At 36.3% G+C, this 8,689-nt stretch overlaps 1 pseudogene; it reads right to left on the bottom strand.

The window, feature by feature from the left end:
• Nucleotides 1-7,998: 7,998 nt before the first annotated feature.
• On the bottom strand, nt 7,999-8,117 carry LOC135591791 (5S ribosomal RNA; annotated as a pseudogene).
• Nucleotides 8,118-8,689: the final 572 nt, after the last annotated feature.

The following is an 8,689-nucleotide window of genomic DNA, read 5'->3' on the forward strand; positions in this document are numbered from 1 at the left end:
GATGGTTAATAATGCCTTATTGTTAGATAGCGATTCCGTTGTCCCAAATCTAGCACAACCGGTCATCGGGTATGACGACCAACCTTATGAGGGCTATTAAGTGTCGATAGAGGATCATCTCTCTCGGTGTCATGAGAGAAATATCTCATATGTTCTTGCTCAGACAAATCCCTGGCCAGGGTCATTCGGATTAAGAGAGAGAATTCTCAAGGAGAATCCGATTAGGGCAAGTCTTGAGTAGAAACTATATGTGTCCGACAGCACCATGCTTGATATACAGTCTTTGAGATATTAAATGAATGAGAGACTATATGTACAGGGTAACTAAGGATATATAGGTATAAAGGATTGAATTCCCTTGTATCATTTGGGGACTACGGCGTAGTGGCCTAGTACGTCCCTAATCGATGAGTCAAATGAATTATTATAGAGATAATACTTTATCGAGCCAAAAGGAGTTTTAACAAGTATTTCTCACGTCCAAGTCGATATTGGACCTAGAGGGTTACACACATATGGTAGGCGTTACGATGAGTAGAGGTTCGGATATATGATATTCATTGGAGCCCCTGAATTATTGGATCCTATGGATGATATCTAATAAGAACCAATAAGAGATTATTGAATAGAGATCCACTAATCTAAGATGCTTGGGTAGTTGGATGGAGATCCAATATCCAATAGGATAGGATCCATTAGGGTTAAGTTGATAGAGGGCCTTTATAAATAGGAGGGTGTTGAATATCAGATTTTGATAATAAAACCAATTGATAGTGTTTCTGATTTAAACTACATTTTGAGTGACGCAGGAAGCTTCGATCAGAGAGAGACAATTAAAAGTAAGAAGAATTATGTTGGGCCGAAGTGGAATATGTCAGAAGATTAGACGTCGAGCCGGAGGATCGGTCGACGTATCGATAGAAGGCGTCAGGCCATGAGTTTGGGCATCGGGCCAAGAAGAGCAAAAATTATGCTAAGGAAATTGGAGTTACGGAGGTCAACTAGCCGATTGGACAATAGCCGCAAGAGAGGACGATGCGCCGAAGAATTAAGCGAAACATCAATGAACCAATGACATGCCGGACAACATGATTCAAGCTTTGTAATAATTGTCTAGATCAAAGTAGGTTTTATTTGTGCAGGATTAATTATGATAGTGATTAAGGCATAAAGCAAAATGAAGTCCCGAAGTCAAGAACGAGACTTCGTTGGAAGTTCGAGAGTTCGTGGGAAGTTTGGACGTTCATCAGAAGTTCTACCGGAACTGATTGAGAAGTCTAGGAACTTACCAAAGAAGCTCATTGGAACTCACCAAGAAGATCATCCTGAAGTCCAAGAGCTTGCCGGGAGTTTGCTGGAACATTGCCGAGAGATCATCGGAAGTTCACCGGAAGAAACCTAGACTAATTGGACCGGATTTGCTTAGTGTATGTCTTAAATTTCATAATTAGCATATAATTAGGATTGGAATTGTGCCAACCCAATTAGGGGCTAGTTAGGCCCATGTATGGATAGTGTTGGGCAAAGTGAAAGGCCCAAATAGTGACCCAACAAGTGGTACCATCGTAGCACAATCTCTGAGACTGTCTCAGGTGGTGGTAACATAAAACTAGGCAGTGGTACCACTCAATGTCAGTGTTAGACGGTGGTATTGCTAGTCTAGGTAATGGTACCATCCAGACATAATCTCCTAAGCGTTGGTACCACCCAGTGTTAGTGCTGCAAGCGGTGGTACCGCCAGGACCCGGGAAACCCGGGATGAGATCTTTTTAGGCTCTAAATTTAAATCCACTTGAGGCTTATAAATACCCCTCTCATCCTTTGTTAACAAATACATAGCTGAGAACAAAAACAAGGGAAAATTCTATTGTAATCTTGAGAGTTCTCCCCCTCTAGTCTAAAGTATGATTTCTGTTTAGAGAGGAGGTAATGGGGGGTATAAAGGTTCTCTCCTGAGCCTGCAAAAGGAGAATAGAGTTGTAAAGAGGTGGTTGGTCTTCACCTATTGAAGGAAGACCGATAGTGGATGCCGATGGCCTTGATGGAAGAGGAATCGGTGGAGTGGATGTAGGTCATGATGACTAAACCACTATAAAAATCTGGTTTACATTTCTTTTGAGCAGTTTACTTTAACTACAAACTACCTTCTTATTGCTTTTACTATGCTCCCTTATGTTTCTAAGTTAACATCTTCCAAGATCGATTTTCAACTTACGAAAGATTTTTCGAACCCCCTCTTAGTATCACTCATTCCTAACAGTTGATATCAGAGCTACATTATTTCTCATTTGGTTTAACACCTAAGCGAAATGGCTCTTTTCGGATTTCAAGAGAGTTTTTTTGTCATTCGTCCTCCTATGTTCAATGGGACGGACTACATATATTGCAAAACTCGAATAAGAGTTTTCTTGCTTTCTATGGATTTAAACTTATGGAATATCATTGAAAACATATTTCAAAAGTCTTCTACTCTAATGAACGAATGGAATGATTTGGAGAAGAAAACTTTTTCTTTAAATGTTAGAACTATAAATGTTCTATTTTGTGCCTTAGACAAAAATGAATTCAATTGGGTTTCTACTTGCGAAATAGCTTTTGATATTTGGCACACTCTTGAAATCATATACGAAGGTACTAGTAGAGTTAAAGACTCTAAAATAAATATTTTAATGTATGATTTTGAACTATTTCGAATGAAACCAAACAAGACTAGTGGAGACATGTACACCCATTTTACGGATGTCGTCAATAGTCTAAAATCTCTTGGTAAAAGTTTTCAAAATTTGAACTTGTTAATAAAGTTTTATGATCTCTTTCTAAAACTTGGGATCCTAAAGTAATGGTTATTCAAGAGGCCAAGGATTGAATACTTTTCAACTTGAAGAATTTATCCAGTCGTTAATGACCTATGAGATGACTTGCAATACTTATGAAGAGCTTAAGAACAATCTTCCAAAGAACACGAAGGATTTGACACTTAGAACAAATGAAGACTACTCGAGCGAAAGCTCAAGTGATGATGAACTTGAACTTTTTACTATAAAGTTTAAAAAGTTCTTAAAACAAGAATCAAAGTACAAAAATAAACTTAAAAAGAACGCAACTACTTGCTATGAATGCAAAAAGAAGGAAGTACCTTGGGATGAATCAAGCTCATCCGATGACGAGGAGCAAACCGATGAAGACGAAACGACGAACTTCGCTTTGATGACTCTCTACAATGAGATAAACAACTCAAATGGAATTCTTTTACTTTATTTTAAAATTACTTAATTATTTTTCATGACTTATTTTTAAATTAGTTAGTAAAAATATAAAAAAAATATAAAAAATTATATCATACTTCTTTTTCTAGCTATTTTGAAAAAATGATCATGACAATTGCATGTTTTATGAAAATATAACTAAATAATGCTTGTACACCTAGTAAGATTAATCTTATGTTTAAGAAGCAATAATGTGTATCATGTTGATTTCTATATTGCTTTTCGATTTTGATTGAAGATGCCTTATGTTCAATGAAACCATGCTTCATGTTTTAATGAAAATGCTAAGAGATTTGATATCATGCTTAATGAATTAATCTTTCAAAATTATGCATGATGATTTTTGTGATTTATGGATTATCAATCATTGACATAATGAAAGTTCTTTTTCAGTTTTAAACAATGATGGATGTTTTTATTTGGCATAAATGAAAAAGGCATGCTTCTATGAAATAAATCACATGAATTGAAACAACTAAAAAGAGGAAAGCATTTTTATAGAAAATTTCCTTTTCTGTATCTTATCGATTTTTCACTAAGAAATTGATAAAGTTATTTATACCATTTTGAATCTCTTGAAAGTGATTTTGATAATTTATTGATTTGAATTTAGATGAGTTTCATCTAACCATGATGTTTATCTTGATTTCTCAACATTTATAACTTGAGATTTACCCTATATGAATCGAGATCTTTTATTCTTGATGTTTCTTTTTGTTATCTACTATATAAATGAATCATGATTTTTTAGAATTATAATTTTTATGATTCATATTGAATTGAGAGATATTATACATGAATCGAGATCCTTTTTGTGTTCTCTCATGATACATTTTGCTATAGAAACGTCTTTATCGATATCATGATCTTGAATTCTCGATATTGATACTTGAAATTTTTCTATGAATCAAGATCTTATTTTTGAACTCCCATGTTTCTTTTTTGTTATTTACTAAAAGAGAGATTTGTCAAGATAAATTGTCATTTAGAATTCATGGCTTAATCCTTCATGATCTTTGATATTTTATCTTTCATAATATGATTTTTATGTATAATTCCTTGTATTCATGAAGTGTTTATCTAATTATCCAACAAATTTTTCTTGATATTCTTCATGTGATGATATAAAATTATGTATGAAATACTCATGATATTATGTTGATGCATACAAATGAGAAGTTATGATCATGCATAGTAGGATGTAATGTAATTTGACATTTTGATACCATGAAATACTTATGATTTGGAATGATGCATGCAATACTATTTTTTTTTAATGAAATGATGTGAAAGTCAACAATTATCATTTTATGAAATGATACCATATTGCAATTAAGAATGATTCTTTATCTTTGTCATGATTTAGAAATTGATGTAAAGGGAAAAGAATTAAAAAATTATATTCTTCCCTTCTTTTTGACAATGACAAAGGGGGAGAAAAGTTGCCAGTTTGCACATCATAAAGAAGCATAAAGCTTGCTAATCTCAAAAGATGTAAAACTTTGCCAACTTTCATTTGTGTAAAATTTGCTAGCTTGCATGTTCCAAAATTATGTAAAACTTACTAAATTTGTTAACTTGCACAGGTTAAGAAAATGCAAAAACATGCTAGGTTGTTCATCTCAAAAGAGAAGCAAAGATTGCTAACTTGCATATTTCAAGAAGCAAAAGTTGCTTTCTTGAACATCTCAAAATTGCTAGCTTGCATTTCTAGAATGTTGTAAAATTCACTAGCTTGCATGATGTAGAACTTGCTATCTTAAACATCACTAGGAATTACTATCTTATAATCTCAAGAGAAACAAAAGTGCTATCTTGCCTATCTCAATAAGTAAAACTTGCAACTTGCACATTGCAAAAGAAAGCAAGAATTGCTAGCTTGCACACTTCAACAAGAGGCAAAAATGTTATCATGCATTCTTTTTCGAAAACTTGCTAGCTTAAACATTGCAAAGAAAAGCAAAACATGTTAACTTGCTAATCTAGCAAAATTTACAAACTTGCAAAACTCAAAATTATTGCTAGCTTGCATATAAAATGATGTAAAATTTTGTTACCTTGCACTTTGCCAAGGAAGTAAAACATTGCACTTCTCAAAAGAGAAGAAAGAAAATTACTTGCATGTATGATGATAAAATTTGAGATTATATTTATAATACAATGATTTGAAACTTGCTAAATGCACTTCTCCTTTTTGTTGATGACAAAGGGGGAGAAGTTATGATAATGATCATGCATGGAATGATGTATTGTAAATTTGATTATGCATAATTTTATGATGACGTGCTGTAAATATTCTTGATTAAATTTTCTTTGACATGAATTTATTTTGAATTCAAGGTTCATCTCACATATGTCATATTGATAGGGGGAGTTAAAGTTAACTCCGTCATCAATTGGTTATCATCATAAAAAAGAGAGAGATTATTGAATCTCAAATTTTGATAATGAAACCAATTGATAGTGTTTATGATTTAATCTATATTTTGAGTGATGTAAGAAGCTTTGATCAGGAAGAGATAATTAAAAGCAAGAAGAATCATATTGGGTTGGAGTGGAACATCTGAAAAGATTGGGACGTTGAGCCAGAGGATCGGTCGACGTATCGATAGAAGGCTTCGGGCCATGAGTTTAGGCATCGAGTCTAGAAGAGTAGAAATTACGCAAAGGAATCGGAGTTGTAGAGGTCAACTAGACGATTGGGCAATAGGCCGCAAGAGAGGATGATGCGCCAAAGAATCGAACGAAGCATCGATGAACCAATGACATGCCGGATAACATGATTCAAGCTTTATAATAATTATCTAAAATGAAGTAAGTTTTATTTGTGCAGGATTAACTATGATAGTGATCAAAGCATAAAGTAAAATGAAGTCCTAGAGTCAAGAACGAGACTTCGTTGGGAGTTCAAGAGTTCGTCGAAAATCCGAACATTTGTCGGAAGTTCTATCGGAATTAACCGAGAAGTCTAGAAGCTTGCCAAAGAAGCTCATTGGAACTCTCCAAGAAGATCATTGTGAAGTCCAGGAGCTTGCTAGGAGTCCGTTGGAACATTATCGAGAGATCATCAGAAGTTCGCCGGAAGATCGGTGGAAGCTCGCTAGAAGAAACCTAGACTAACCGGATCGAATTTGCTTAGTGTATGCCTTAAATTTTATAGTTAGCATATAATTGAGATTGGAATTGGGCTAACCTAATTAGGGGCCAGTTGGGCCCATGTATGGACTGTGTTAGGCCAAGTGAAAGGCTCAAATAGTGAGCCAATAGGTGGCACTATCATGGCACAATCTCTGAGACTATATTAGGCAATGGTACTGCTAGTCTGGGTGGTGGTACCACCAATCTAGATGGTGGTACCACCCAGATATAGTTTCCCAAGCGGTGGTACCACCAGACTGGGTGATGGTACCACCCAATTTCAGTGCTATAGGCGGTGGTACCACCTAGCATAGGCAGTCGTACCGCCAGGACCTGAGAAACCCAAGATGAGATCATTTTAGGCTCCAAGTTTGAATCCACTTGAGGCCTATAAATACCCCTCTCATCCCTGGTTAACAAATACACCACTAAGAATAAAAACAAGAGAAAATTATGTTGTAATCTTGAGAGTTCTCCTCTTTTAGTCTAAAGTGTGATTTTTGTCTAGAGAGGAGGTAGTGGGGGTGTAAAGGTTCTCTCCTGAGCTTGCAAAAGGAGAATAGAGTTATAAAGAGGTGGTTAGTCTTCAAGGAAGAGTGATAGTGGATGTCGATAGTCTCGACGGAAGAGGAATTGGTGGAGTGGATGTAGGTCACGATGACCGAACCACTATAAAATTCTAGTTTGCATTTCTTTTGTGCAATTTACTTTAACTGCAAACTGCCTTCTTATTGCTTTCACTATGCTCCCTTATGCTTCTAAGTTAACATCTTCCGAGATTGGTTTTAAACATATGAAAGATTTTCCGAACCAACGTAATTTTATCCACTGCACTAATTCACCCCCTCTCTTAGTGCCGACTAGTTCCTAACGGAAGGAACCAAATACCCATAGGCTAGAGATTTCTTGGTTCCCACCTCCTATTCTACGCTCACTATTGGAGCTAGGTAGGACCTTCATATATAGGTCACACGGGGTCGATTCGACCCCTTCACTCTAAAACCATCATAACATAAATGATCTCAGAATCACTATTGCGACTCCAATCTAAAAAGCTTTCTTCGAGCCCCAAATGGGTGACTACGAAGTGACCACCATAGATTTCAGACCCAAAAGCCATTGTCTTGGTGGTCTATGACATCAATTTTTGTTGCTCGGTGTAAAGTGGTATAATATGAGGCCTTCCCAAGAGGTCACCCATCATAGTACTACTCATACCTAAGCAAGCTTAATATCAAAGTTTTGATGGGATCTAAAGCAATAGTGTTGGTATAATCACACTAATGCTGTGTGCGTCGTTTGGCGCCTAAGTGCACATCACAACTTGAGCTTGGCAAGGCCCTCGTGCATGGGTTGCATAAGGCTGATTCGACCTCGTAGCACTAAAACTGCCATAACTTTCTCGAATGATCTTAAAATCACTATTACAACACAAATCTAAAAACTCTCTTTGAGCCCCATGAGAGTCATTGTAAATTTCAAGCAAAAATCCATTGTCTTAGTGTTCTATGGCATCTTTTTATGGTTATCATTAGGCCCAAAAACCATCACCACAGTAGTCTACAGTATTGGCATTTGTCACTCGGGCACAAGAAGGGTGCAACACAAGGACTTACTATGGGGTCACTCATCTTGGTACTACTCTCACCCAAGCACTTTTAACTTTAGAGTTCTAATGGGATCTAATGATTTAGTGTTGGTTTGATCGTATCGATGTTCCATGCGTCGTCCATCGCCTAAGTGCAAATCACGATCGAAGCTGGGTGGGGACTCGTGCTTGAGTCATGTTAGGCCGATTTGAACTTGTCGCATTGAAACCATCGTAACTTTCATGAATATCTCAGAATCACTATTGCAACCCAAATCCAGAAAACTCTCTTCAAACCCCATGCGAGTGACTACAAAGTCGTCACTACAGATTTCGAGCCCAAAAGCCATCGCTTTTATGGACTACGATATTAGTTTTAGTCACTCGGGCACAAAGGATGCAACGATGACTTCTCGAGAAGTCACCCATCTTAGTATTTCTCCCACTCAAGTTATAAAGGGATCAAGTAATTTAGTGTTGGTTTGGTCACACATGTTTCAAGAGTTGTCCGACATGTTTCAAGTAATTTAGTGTTGGTTTGGTCACACATGTTTCAAGAGTTGTCTGACATGTTTCAAGTAATTTAGTGTTGGTTTGGTTTGGTCACACATGTTTCAAGTAAGTGCACTTAGCGGGAGCTATTTTGAAATTGATGAACTCAGGCAAGGTTGAATTTAGTGTTTGTTACGAATGAGCT

Source organism: Musa acuminata, chromosome BXJ1-8 (assembly GCF_036884655.1).
Source record: "Musa acuminata AAA Group cultivar baxijiao chromosome BXJ1-8, Cavendish_Baxijiao_AAA, whole genome shotgun sequence".
NCBI lineage: Eukaryota > Viridiplantae > Streptophyta > Magnoliopsida > Zingiberales > Musaceae > Musa > Musa acuminata.